We start from the raw sequence: 14,369 nt of genomic DNA, 5'->3' as shown, positions 1-14,369 counted from the left end.
AGTGAATTTACACTCATTCAATTAAGAACGCTTTGTTTTTAACTTCTTTAAATAGTCCCTCATGTCCTCTATAAATGAGCTGCATTTTTTCTTTTAGCACATCATGATTTCTTTCTGGTCTTATCTTTGAGAGCTAAAAATGATTAAAATTTTTATTTCTTGATTATAAATTTTTAAAATTAAAAAAAAATTATATGACACAGTTTTCATTACTACAGTACATATTTTGTCCTTTTTAATAAAATGATATATATTAAAAAGGAATCAATTCATGCTTACAAAAAGTCTTGTTATGCGCACTGTTCAAATTTAAATTTACATTTTTGCTCATCGTTTTTCTTTTTTGTCATGTGACGATTTAAGCCAAATTTTTGTTCGGTAGTTTCTGAGGGTAAAGTTCTCTGAGCACCCGAGGCCAGAAGTCTGACTTCTAGCTCAAATGAAGATAGCACACACACTCGCTTGCACAACCTCCTTTTACGGAGGGGGGGGGGGCGGTCATTCACGCACCTCACAGAGAGAGCACAAGGAAGAGAACAACCAGGCCCGAACCGGGACTCGAGCCCAGGACGCGCGGGTCACGGGGAAGACGCGCTACCCCTATGCCAGAAAGCCGGCTTTGTTTATCGTAAAAGTAAATATAGAGCATAAAGCTTAATCATTTTGTTAAATGCTGTGCAGTTAGATATTAAATGGGATTCTAAGTTAAGTTTATCATGTGATTGTTGAATCATGCGAAATGATTGACATCATTGCTTCCGCCAATCTATTAACATGGATATTAGTTGAAAACAAAAAGTGAAATTATGTGGCAACAACAGTTTCTATGTGGCTTTTTTGTCAACAACAATTTTTTTCTACTTTAAAGCATGATGCTTTTATGCTTCATGGCATTTTAAAGGAGATACATTTATTTTTTGTTTACAACAGTTTTTTTTAATCCACGAAGCAAGATGCTTTTATACTTCATTGCACCATAAAGAAGATGCTTTTTATATTTTTAATTCAAAAGAGTTTCTAACATCGTAGCAAAAAACGGTTCTTAGTAAAATACTATGAAGGGTATCCACTCTTATCTTGAAACAATAATGAAATTTCTAAACCAATAGAAATACATATAACTCCAACTGGAAGAATGAAGCTTAATTCACCTTTTCCAGTTTTAAATGATGGGAAAAATTTAATTTTATGCTGTTTGAATTAATAAAAATATTTCTCAGGTAATAACGAAATCTAATTTTTTGCATTACCCTCGGTTTTACCCCCGGACTTTAGGAAATTGTTTTAGACAACCATACACAATTGTGGTACTTTTTCCAATTTTTTCTTAAACTAAATTTGTATGCGACTAAAGTTTAAATTAAATAGTTATTACTCAGTCAATTTCTGTAATAATATGATGGGATATTTTGATCGTATGTTTTGTAGTATTCTTAACTTTTCAGAAATGCATTCATTAACTCAAAAGTGTAAAATATAATGCTTTCTGTCTTTTAAAGCATTTTACTAATTTGAACTATATGACATTTCCTGTTAGTTTAGAAATCAGTTATTGATCCACGATAAGAGTGAACACGCTGTATATATTATAAATAAGATAAAACGTATTTTTTATTAATTAGATGATTTGCTATTTTTTTTAACTGAAAGGCATGGATTATTATGATATATTGTTTAAACAATAGATGAATTAAATAAGTTTTGGCACATTTTTTTTTTAGTTATTAAAATATAGTGTCTTATATCTAAGTAATGTTATATATTTTTTAATAGCTCCAACTAAGAGAATTATTTAGAAAGAATTTGAAAGCATGTATCACTGAATACCAAAGTAGACCTTCAAAAGCTTGCATAAAAAATGATTTTATATTTTTCGAAGTTTATTAATTTGTTTTTATGTTTATAAACCCACAAAGAAAAAGAAATTATTATTTTCAATTTCAACGGAAATATTTGAATAAATATTTTATAAAATAAAATATTTATTCTAATATAAAGCTAAAAAAAATTCGATATTGCAATTTTTCATTTTTTTTTCATATCACATAAAAATACAAAATTATTTTGATATAGATAAAATAACTCCAATCTATAAGTCCCTTAAAATATGCAGGAGTCAAAACTGATTTTATTATTTCATCCCGATAAGCCTCTTTTAAAGAGTATCTAATTCTTTTTTTTTATCTTTGTTACATAGATTTTGAAAAGTTAAGTAAAAATCTGCTTAATTGTTTCACCTCGGTAGTTTCCTTTGAAATTTTACTGCTATATTGGATTAAATTAAGTAAGGTTTTATCCCCTTATTCGAATGCAGATTTTTGAGAAAAATAATTATCTTTGTACTTTTAAGATACAAGCTTTAAACAATTAAGAAATAATTTTTTATTTCTAAAATATTATCTCTGAAATATTTGCAGCTTGCAAGTCAAACGAAGAATTATTATACGAGTAGGAAAATCAAAAATGAATAAAAATTAAAAATATAAATTTGAAGAATATTTACATTAGAATTAACTATAATATTCAATATGTAAAACTAATTGCTTTTCAGTAGAACTGACAGCATAACTAATTTAATTCTCAAAACTCGTTCATTAAAATTAATCTTTATGAAAAAAGTTTCGTTCTTATTTACATTTTCTGTATTTGAAATATAAAGAAACTAAAATTCCTTTATTTAAATAATTATGTTAATTTAAATATGAACTCCATAAAGCACGATTTACTTTCAACAAAAATAACATTGTATTCTTGAAATTTAATCAAATATGCAAATAAAATCTGAAATTATTAGTTCATAATTTTGCGAAGTATAAGATTTTTATAGAGAATACATTTCCATTTGTAAGGAAAATGTTTAAAATAGTATATGTTGATAGTGTTTAGAAATTAAATAGAAATGAATTATTGGAGCATAGAAAATCAATTAACAATTCATGAATTATGAAACTTATATCTTCTACTTTGATCAGAGCACGAAATTTTTCAAAAAAGCTACTTTCATTCCTCTCCTTTTCGTTTGAGTATGAATCGTAGGTATTTTCTTTTTACCGCCATTTGTTTATATTAGAAATTTAGATTTACAGAAAGTTTTTCAATTCAATATGAATTCTTAAATTAAAGTCCTTCAATGATCTTGCATGCGTTCCAAAGAACACATGTTCTAGTTACTATAATAGTTAAAGACAGATATAATATGCAAACCACAATGATGTGAAAAAAATTAATTAAGATTTGGCGAATAATTTCTTTTTACGTTCACTTAACAACCATTGATTTTAAAATTAGTTAAATATGGAAAGACCTTCGATGTGAGATAGGAAGTTCCACATATTACAACTAGGTCGATGCATAGAAGTAAACATCGAACGCTGCGTAAAAATACATCTTTATTTGGAAAATTCATTGAAAATTTCGGAATGAATTTATTTTAGGGTTTACAGACATATAATATCGAAAAGAGACCAATAAGTTGGTCAAATTCGACTCTTCCTAACGAAAGAAAAAAAAAATTCTTGAACTTAATAGATTTTTTTTACCACAGTTTTATAAACCATTTAATCTTATAATTATGAATTTATGTCGGGGAAATAATTTTCTTTAATTAAAAAATACGTAAAAAAAAGACCCTCCTATAAATTTTCGAAGGCAAAATATGTTTGCGAGCAAAGCGTTTCAGAAAATAAGCAACTTATACTAACAAACGCCAATTTACTTCCAAAGAACATAACTTGATAAACATGCAAAAATTTTAATAAATTTACTGTAGCGATTTTACTTTTTATGTAGCTAAAACACAACGCTTTTAAAAACTTTTTTAGCATATTAGCAAGCACTAAAAAAGCATACTTAATAATGTTTTGATTTTGCATAATTGTATTTATTATGTGTGTATAACTGAAATATTTCGTATTGATAAGATGAATCATTTTTGTTTAATACTGCTTATGAGACCTGAAAATGTTAGTGTTGGAAAAAATGATTTTAAAGTAAATGTTTCTGAGTAAAAATTCAGCGGTGACCTTCACATTTTTGATTATATCCTTAAAATTAATTAGTGTACACACATGTGCAACAAAAAAATGCTTAGAAGAATTTCGGCTATCAAATGAAATCATAAAAAGTTTTCGAAAGTGTAAAGATTTAAAGATTTTATAACCTTTTAATCAACTTTTGACTGAACCACACGTTATTGGTGAAGTTAAGGTCTTACCACTCCGCACTGACGAAAATAGTCAATGGATTAACATAATAACTTTGGCGATTTTTTTAGACTAATCGTTGATATACGGTTTATACACAAGTATCTTTCATTTATGCTGCAAAAGCATATTTTATAGTTCTTTGATTCATTTTCTATTAGGTAAATTCATTTCACTAATTTGATTTTTAATGTAATCGGAATCTAGCACAATTAATTAGACTTTTCAATGTGCAGTATGAGAACTGAATATGATAATCATGCCGGCTCATTTCTTCCTATATTTGTAATACTTTTTCTATTTCAAATTATTTGCATCCTATTAGAATCAAAATTTATTATTTCTTTTTTTATTGAAAAATGTTTATTTTTCTATAAAAAGCTTTTGAATTCCCATATAAACCTTCTTAATGTCAAAATCATTATAAACATTACAGATAAATAAATATCTGTAACTACAAATTCGCTAACTGAGCATTCCTGTCTGGCTCATTATTATATTGTTGCAAGTCTACTGTAACTTTTAGGAGTTTATAATTGAGTTAGGAGTTTATCAAGTATAGTTTAGGAGTTGAAATAATTACTTGATAAATTTTACAGAAATAATTAAATTTTAAAGAAAATAGAACTACCAACTAGTAGATTAACGAATACCAGTATTTCGACAAAATGTTTAATTTGCGTCGAAAATGATAAATGATTTCTGGAAAATTAAACGTATTAGGTAAAGTAGACATATTCATGTCAAGAAAAAAAAATGTTGAAATTAAATTAATGTTACACATGAAAACTGATTTATCAGCTATGAAAGATGTTCTTTATAAATTTTTATTTAAAAAAGAAATCTTACTAATTTTTATCATTAAATTCTTCTTATCATTATTCTTAATTCTTATTACATATGATGAGCTTAAGAATCATGGAATTCGTGATCTGTTCGAGCTATTTGTTTAAGACATTTTAATACCTTTTTGCTTGAAATGATGATCCTGAAATCAAGAAAGTTCAATTTATTATGGTTAATGAGTACAATCCTAAACGACGCAGTAAATTGTTAAATGATTAATGAATAATGTAGAAAAGTTTTCAATGCTTGATTCTTGTTAACGCAGAAAAACCTCTGAGATAAAAAAATAGTTAATTCTATTCTATTATTGTTTAAAGCCCAATTTCAAATCTGTTTTGATTTTAACACAATAAAAAGCATTTAATTCTTTTTTTTATTGTGATTTTTTTGTGTCTTTTATTATCATTCAGCTAATAAAGAAAAAAAAACGGTATTAGATTCAGAATAAAATGGAACAATTAAAGGATTAATTTTTTTTTTAGTTTGTGTAAATATGTAGCCAGAAGGGGTAATTAAAATAATTAAGGCAATGCAATTGATTAAAAGAACTATAAAATAGTTTTTTTAAAAAGCTACAGACACATGAAATCAAATATTACACTTTTTACAGTAGTTTTAGTCTAACAATAACAACGGGATATTTTTTGTTTACTTAATATCTTCAAATAGAGTGCTAAAAATTCGAAAATATCAACAAATAAATTATTTAGTGGGAAATTCGAATATTGGTTTTTCTGACTGCGAATTAGAAATTCTAGCATTATTGTTAGAATTTTCTTAATCATTATAAGTGTTTTCTCTTTTACAAAGATGCAATTACATAAGTATGTCATATTTATCTATAAATAATTCTAAAATGCATTAAAAAGGTAGCAAGGCCGAAAATAAATAGATAGAATAAAGTTTAAAAATATTAATTTATTAAACATGCATAAAAATTTCGCTAATTAATTCTAAACTAATAGATTAATGCACAAATTGACGACTTCTTTCAGCGGAAGATTTTTAAGTAATTACAGACATCAAATTTTAAAAACGGCATTAATTAACTTCTAAATGAGAAATAAAAATTCAAATACGTAAATTCGTCTTAGTTTTGATAAACTTTGACAATGATCGAATGATTAATGAAAGTTTTATAACTATGCTCCTTAAAAAAACTTTATTTATTTATTTATTTATTATAAATAAGTTATCTATTTCTGCTTAGGTGCTTAATATTTAGAACTTTTCATTCGAAAAACGTACACAATAATTTATCTTTAGTGAAGAAATAAATTAAAGCTGACAAGCATAGAATTTTAATATTCTTTATTTAGGCAATTTAATTTTAAATTGATGAGCCGTGAAGAAAAATATGATTTTTTGCCTTTTTTTTTGGAAAAAAACTGAAATATAGTATAGTTTCGGTATCGTTTGGTACATCTGAATGGTGAGTGATTTTTATTTCGTCTAATTTTGTTACTTTGATTTGAATTTCTTTTGGTTTGCCTGAGTTCTGTTCATAATAAATAAAGGTTACTCGTTTAAATTTCTACCATAAAATAAAAATCACATAAATATGATACGTATTTGCTGTTGAAAATGTTATCGTTTTATTTTTAATAAATTCCATTTGATATTTTGTTATACCACACAGTAATCTAAAACGACCATAAGTGATGACCTTATTTTCAATAGTTGTATAAGTACAGACCTCAACGGCATCATTCAGTTTAAGTTCTTAATAGGAAGATGCTAGATAAAAGATGAATTAATTACTAATACATGTGTCTAGTGTATTAAAGTATGACATGGAATCTACCAGGATAAAGGAAGAAGTTTAGTGATCCAATTTTCTGATAATAATCTTTATCAGCATTATTCAAAACTGGTAGATCGTTGTGTACTTTAGTAAAAAATTTCTCGCTATAATTTGATGTACATACTGCTTACCAAAGTCTTTTATTCTTCCTGTAAAGAAGACATGCAGCTTTTCTCTCCTGAATGCATTTTTGAAAGACAGTTTATATCAATTTGTCCAAGATAATTCCGATTTCTGTCTGAGAAAAACCATCTGGTCAACTTGAATGACCACCTATTTCATATAAGTTGCTTTGATCAACAGTAGTCATCCACCTACTTTACTATGATTTCATAAAAATTTAGCACCTTTGCAAAACATAACAACTCTAATTTATTCCTTTTTTTCCTTATTTATAAATTATTTTATATACTTCATTCTTATTTTTATTATTATTTTACTTACTTATTTATTATTAGCTTACTCTTATTTATGTATTCATTATTTTACTTTGTTTATTTAAACTCCTCATTATTAATTTTCATATTCCTACCCTGTATATACTTTTATAATTACTTGCTTTTCTTTATATTTTACTTTTCAAAAAATGCATCTAGATTTTTATGTATAACTTCACTTGCTGAATCTCTTTAAAATGAATAATTAAATTCTTGTTTGTAATAGAGCCTCAGTAAAACTGTAGTATCTCAGCAAGAGTGACCCACACACACACAAACACTTCTGTTCTGGCCAATGTATCACTTCTGTACTATCGTAATGTCGTAATTCTGTACTCCATCCTTTTTCCAAACCGTTATGATTCTGATGTCATCAGGAGAGATTGAGTACAAATTGTGTTACCGACTTCATTCCAAATGAGCCATCTCCTCAACCGTCATGTAAGTAAGATGCAATCTTGCTAGTATCGTTATACAATCTCACTTTATTCTGGTTTCTGTTCGCAGAGTAACATAGTTGATTACTCCGAACAACCAGAATGCAAGTAGAAAAATCTGAACTGCAGTTACAGCACCGATGAAAACTAAAGTTGATCCCATAAGAGGAACGTCCTGCCATCTACAGGGATTAGCCATACCACATCATTTCTGTCACCACAAAGTGCAATTCCAGAAGCTACTCATCCCCATATTTGTCCGCAGAGTTCTGCATTTTATCCAGTGATCAAGTTGGCAAATTCATCATTTTTGTATAGTCGTAATGCTCTCCTAATCAAATACCAGTTGTGTTCATGCTCATTCTTCTTCCAAATAGCTACGATTCTGATGACACTAATAAGGATTGAATATAGATTGTAATACAGACTTCATTCGAAATGATAAATCCCCAGTAGGATATATTCTTGCATTTTTGTCATGTAAACTGCTATCACAGGGCGGAGTTTTGCCCTATCGTTATACAAATTACTATAGATCTCACGCCGGCGTCCTGGCATACAGATTGCGCGTCTTTCCCGCGATATGGGCGCCCCGGGTTCGAATCCCGGTTCGGGAATAGTTGTTCTTCTCTTGTATTCTATCTGTGAGAAGTATGAATGTGCCTTCCTATAGAAAGTGATTTTGCAAGCGAATATGACGATTGAAGTAGATAAGTCGTACTATTGGCCCTAGTCGGCGCTACTGAAAAAACAAGAGACGCTCACTTGACTTAAACCGCAAACAGATAACTGTCAGCGGACTTGAAAGGTGCCATAAGTGACAACAACTATAGATCTCACATAATTCTGATACAGCTAATTATACCGACCCATCCAAAAGCACTCAGGAAAATTCAAACGCCGGCCCACCGAGACAGCATTGTTAGGAACTAAAATAAACTCCTATGGGTCATCACCATCAGGCTATAACCCATTCCCGTGAAGGCAAGTGATAGCCACCCCACATCAATTTTGTATCCATTAGGGCAGCGAGAACCTATCAACATTTTATTTGTTTGTAGGATATCTATATCTCACCTGGCGATCCCACTTTACTGCCGTAATATTCCTATAAAATCGAAAGAAGCTCTCAGCTACAGTGGATAATATACTAATTTTTGACAGTCAATTTCAATCCACAGAACTTCTCCAATTTCCGAATATATATATATATATATATATATATATATATATATATATATATATATATATATATATATGTGGTGTACGAAGCGTCATCCTGGCTGCGCTCTCGTCATCACTCAACAGCAAATAAGAAGATATCTGATTCCCGCCATTAAAACTGTATTCAGTACTGTAGTAGCGTTAATCTATGTAAAGCGGCCCAGCCGTTCGTCCAATTCATTAAATTGGTTTATATTAAATTAGTGTGTGATTCTTGTAATATGAACCATCTCTAAGCATTAATCTCAACCGGGCTTTCCCCTAGGGCCCTAGAGAGATATTTTATTTGATATATAATCCGATTAGTAGAGGCCTGTTTTTCGAGCCAGAATTAACATGTCTCTCTCTCTCTCTCTCTCTCTCTCTCTATATATATATATATATATATATATATATATATATATATATATATATATATATATATATATATATATATATATATATATATATATATATATATATATATATATAGATAGATAAATCAAGTAATTTTTAATCACTCTCAATTGATGATTGCTGGTATAAAGCTCCACAAAAATAGCTGTTTCTTTATCATTATAACTTCAATGTTGCATGATCCCAAGGAATTTAAGAATTTTCTTTTTTAAATAAATGAAATCAGTGAAAATGAATAAAAGTGTGTCAAAATAGTTGAGAACAGACATAAAGCTTTTGCCGGCTGATCCATGGCTATATTCTATTTATAAACATAACAATGGACTTATTTTTTCTTATTTAATTCTTCTTTATTAACAGCTGAAATGTAAATAAGTAAGGTTTTTAAATTCGAAAAAAATAATTACTGAAATTTCAAAATATTAATTAGTATACGAAGGCTACAGATGATTTTAAATACTTTTTTATCCATTTTAATAAACAGCGAGTATTTATTAAAATGCATACAGTACTGTAAAACTAACTAAGATATTCATATCATAGTTATAATCTTTTGTTTCCATTTTTAACATTTTATTTTGAAATCATTTTGAGCAAAGATGAGTTAAAAATGTTACACTTTATTCTTCATTTTTAGCAGGGATATAGAGAATTAAATTATTTAAATTTGAAAGAAATAACATGTTTGAAATTCCAAAATATTAACTAATAAACAAAAAAGAAAAGAGAACTTTAATACTTCTTTACACTTTTAAAAAACTGGGAGGAAAAGTATTTTAAAACAGACAAATCAATCTAAAATTATTTTTAAATTTAGTATTTTTCTACTCGTTTCCTTTTTCTTTCATTCTTAACCAAATTTTGAAATGGTTTTTAGTAAAATTTGAGTAATTGTAATATTTAATGTCGAACTAATCTAATACACAGATTAGTTCGAAATTATTTTTAGAATTTATAAATTCTAATTGTTTGATTTCGTTTTCATTTTTAGTCCCTTCCTCTCTCTTTTCGAAATAGTTCTAAGCAAAATCGGATTTCAAAATGGTATTTCATTTATTTATAGAGAAATTGCAAAGAATGAATTTACTGAAAATTCAAAACATTCATAGACGACAGACTAATGAATGGACGAATGATTTAATATTACTTTTCTCAACTTTTAAAAACTGAAATTGTTCATTAAGACACACATAGTAGAGTGAAAACAATTTTCGAATCTTCAATTCCTAGTTTTATCTACATGTTTTCATTCTTAACCTCTTTTGAACTATTTGAAGCAAAAGCGAGTTCTAAATAGGACTCCGTATTCTCCATTTAAATCGTTAACTCGACTGAGAAACAGTCGTTTTCGGCCCATTTTAACTGCACCTTCTCTTCATTTCTATTCTTATCTGAAGTGTAATGCACGAATGTTGTGGAAAGTAGAGTTTTTTTTTTTTTTTTTTTTTTTTTTTTTTTTTTTTTTAAAGTTTAAAGAGTGATAAAGTCGTTTCTAAAAGTGGAAACAGCCAAAACAATGACTTTTAAAAACCCAAAGAAAAATACTTTTACTGCAGTTTTTACGATTTCACTTATTTAAGAGAGAAATTTTGCTTTTAAATGTGGAAACAAAGGTGGCTATGGTAAAGTTAGAATTTTTTTTTTCCAATTATTTTGTATACGTTGCTCCCAAATGTGTAATTTCTTTGTACGAAAATAAATAGTTGAGCGTTTTAATAATTTTTTTAGAAGGCGGATGTGTTTCTGTATATTTTGTTCCGGGAAAAAAAGTTTAACTAAAACAAAGTTTAAGAAGCGTGTTTCAGGCTGAAATATTTTTCGTTGAAATGAAAATAAATTTTCATAATTTACGTTTTATGTCATTTCTTTCTCTAATAGTAAGAAATCGTCAAATACTTTCGCTTAACTTTAATTTTTTGAATTTCATAAAAATATAATTTTTAAATGACTTTTCATGTACTAGAATTCCGAAATGTGTATAGTTGTTTGCTTCTAATATCAATATAATATTTAATTATTTTTTGAGTCTTTATTTAATTATATATATTTATTTAACTAAATATTTATTTCATACACATGTTGTCATTTATAAATGAATTTTAGAAATACTTATTTTTCAGATTCATAATGTTTATAATCATGAATTACTAAATATTTTATAGGCAGAAAAAAATAAAATAACAAAAAAAAAAAAATCTTTTAAACAGAATTTATTACCGTAGGAAAAAGAATTGGAATAATTTTTTTTTATCGACAAGTAAGCAATATTATAAAGAAATCGAGTTATAATGAATATGAAAAGTCATTCACAAGAAAGGATACTATTATCTAGACATTCATAAAAGGTTAAAACATATTACAAAGGTATTTAAGATTCCACTCCACTAGCAACATGTCTATGAGAATCTCATGCGTTTACAGCTTTATTTTGACATCCTTATTTCCTATAAAAATTAATTATAGAAAAATATAAAAAATATCACAAGAAAATATGAGGATTATTCTTAAAATAGGAATAAAAAACATGCGAAATAGATTTTTAAATATTTTTGGAGAATATTTATATATTAAATTAAAATTACATAAATATTTATATATTAAATTAAAAATATATAAATAATATTTATATATTGAATAAAAAAAATTCTAAGAAATTTTGATTTTTAGAAATTAAAATAGTATTAAAAGATCGTTTTCTTCAAAATGAAATGTTACATAATTGCTTAGAAAATAGAAATAATTTTTCAGATGGTTATCCATTTTGTTTTATTGGTTTGCTCATTACGTTCCAACATCAGGTTGATGGAGTTTAAATCTTAGATAAGGCTTGAGTATTTTAAAACAGAGAAAGTTTGGTTTCTACTATCATGAAGATAAAAAAAATGGTACAACGTTATGAATTGATCTTAGGAATCAATGAGTTAAAGAACACGTATGAACAATCATATAACAATTGAAAAGAAGGCGATTCATTGCTTAAAGTCAATTTATTTGAATCTGCTCAGCTAAGACAAGCTGATAGTGGATTCAAACGATTCCACTTACTTCATTAAAAAACATTACTCATCGCTAAACTTTCTTTAGGATTCTATTGAAATTATATCAAATATAACCCGATTCCATAAAAAAAAAGTGTGTAAAAGTTTAAAAAAATTCTCACTCTTCTAAATTTAATATATTTATAATTATTGAAAAAATTTCTTTAATATATATATATATATATATATATATATATATATATATATATATATATATATATATATATATATATATATATATATATATATATATATATATATATATATCTTAATCTTATATATATAAGCATTGTGTAGAAATGTAGTGTTTAGAATAATTTTTGGAAACTTTTTTCCTTAAATTTCCTTATTGTAGAAATTTAAGTGAATATACCATTTTCTGAAGTTAAACTGCATAGGAAACTAATTGTAATAATAAAATTAAATTTTAAAACTCTTTTCGATGTTCAAAAAACTGCGGTAGGGTTAAAATTCTGTTTAAATTTTAATGCACTGCGAATTAAAGAATAGTAATAGCATGCGAAATAAATTTAGTGGAATATAGAGTTAAAATAATTTGCGTGCTCTCCTCGAAACGCTTTGGCAGACTGTCTTGTAAATACTCTTATGTGTTATTAAACATATGACAGTATCGAAAATTATTTACGAAATTGCCTAAACGTGCAAATGTTGGCGATTAATAGTTGGAATGCGGTTAATACGTAAGTACAAGAGTATATGAAGCATATGTTGGACTCCTTTTTCCAATCAAATGAAACCAAAATTTGACTCAAAGTTACAATTGTAATTCATACCAAATCAAAAACCCGATTTCATATCTTTAAGTCATAGATTCAGTCATATTCATAGACCGAACCTTTCGAAATGGTTCGACCCCCGATTCAAGGGAACTTATACCATATTAAAGAAAGAAATTCACACTACTGCACCTTTCCCTATAAGGCAGAAGAGAAAACTGATTATTTAGATATGTACAAGTGAACAGGAGAAAACAACTGTAATAAAATACATTGCGCCATCTGGTGTAGGAGACACAAATCACATTAATCGTATACATTCTTGTTAATTAGTATGTTGACAGACGGGCAGACTGACTTCTTCTGAAAGGTTCTTATTCAAAATACAATAGATATCTATATTCTTGAATTATCAGATTTATAGACAGATATAGTTACAAAAACATGTTTTTCGAATTCAGGTAGATTCGAAAAATCCTAGGATCACATTTTCTGACTTTCGCAACATTTTCTCTTCGTTTATATCGTTTACGAGGAAGAAAAAAAAAGAGCAAGGGCGTTATTAACTTATAAAGTAGCTCCGACTAATAATATTTAAAAGATTTATATCCAGATATTTAAAAAACTGGAAGCATAAAATTTGGATAAGGGATAGTTGTAATATTGAAGTAGATACATCTAAATTTAATGGAATGCGCTCCATCATTCATTTCCCTTCATGGAGAACAAAGACAGAAATAACAAATTTATTTTTTGAAATTTGAAATATTTTTCGATATTCTTGCAGGCACATATTCATTCGAAATACGAAATCTCGATTTAATTAGTTAAGAAAGGGCAACACAATGCGTTGTAAATGGTCTCCAGGAAACAATTTAATCTTCAAACAAAACAAAAATAAATCATAAAACAAAATATTTTTCAAACAAACGTTTACAGTGGACAGCAGTCACACCCTCCTGCTAGTGAATGGGAGGGTTGGGAGGAGATATTTAAAAGATCACAAAAATGGCAAGGCAGCGAAAAGAAGCAAAATTAATGGACACCCAGCCAGCTATTATGTTCCCTCTCCCATTATTACCGTGAAACATTTCTGTGACACTAATAGCTGTAACGTGGAGCTACTAAGCCGATTGACAAGAAGTACATAAAAAGAGATTCTTTTCCCTTAAAAAATATGAATGATGCCAGGCAATAACTTGCAGGGAAGGTTCCAGTAATGAATCAATTATCCTGTCAGCTTTTTTG

This window comes from Argiope bruennichi, chromosome 10 (genome assembly GCF_947563725.1).
Source record: "Argiope bruennichi chromosome 10, qqArgBrue1.1, whole genome shotgun sequence".
Classification (NCBI taxonomy): Eukaryota; Metazoa; Arthropoda; class Arachnida; order Araneae; family Araneidae; genus Argiope; species Argiope bruennichi.
Note: the sequence above shows the minus strand (reverse complement) of the source record.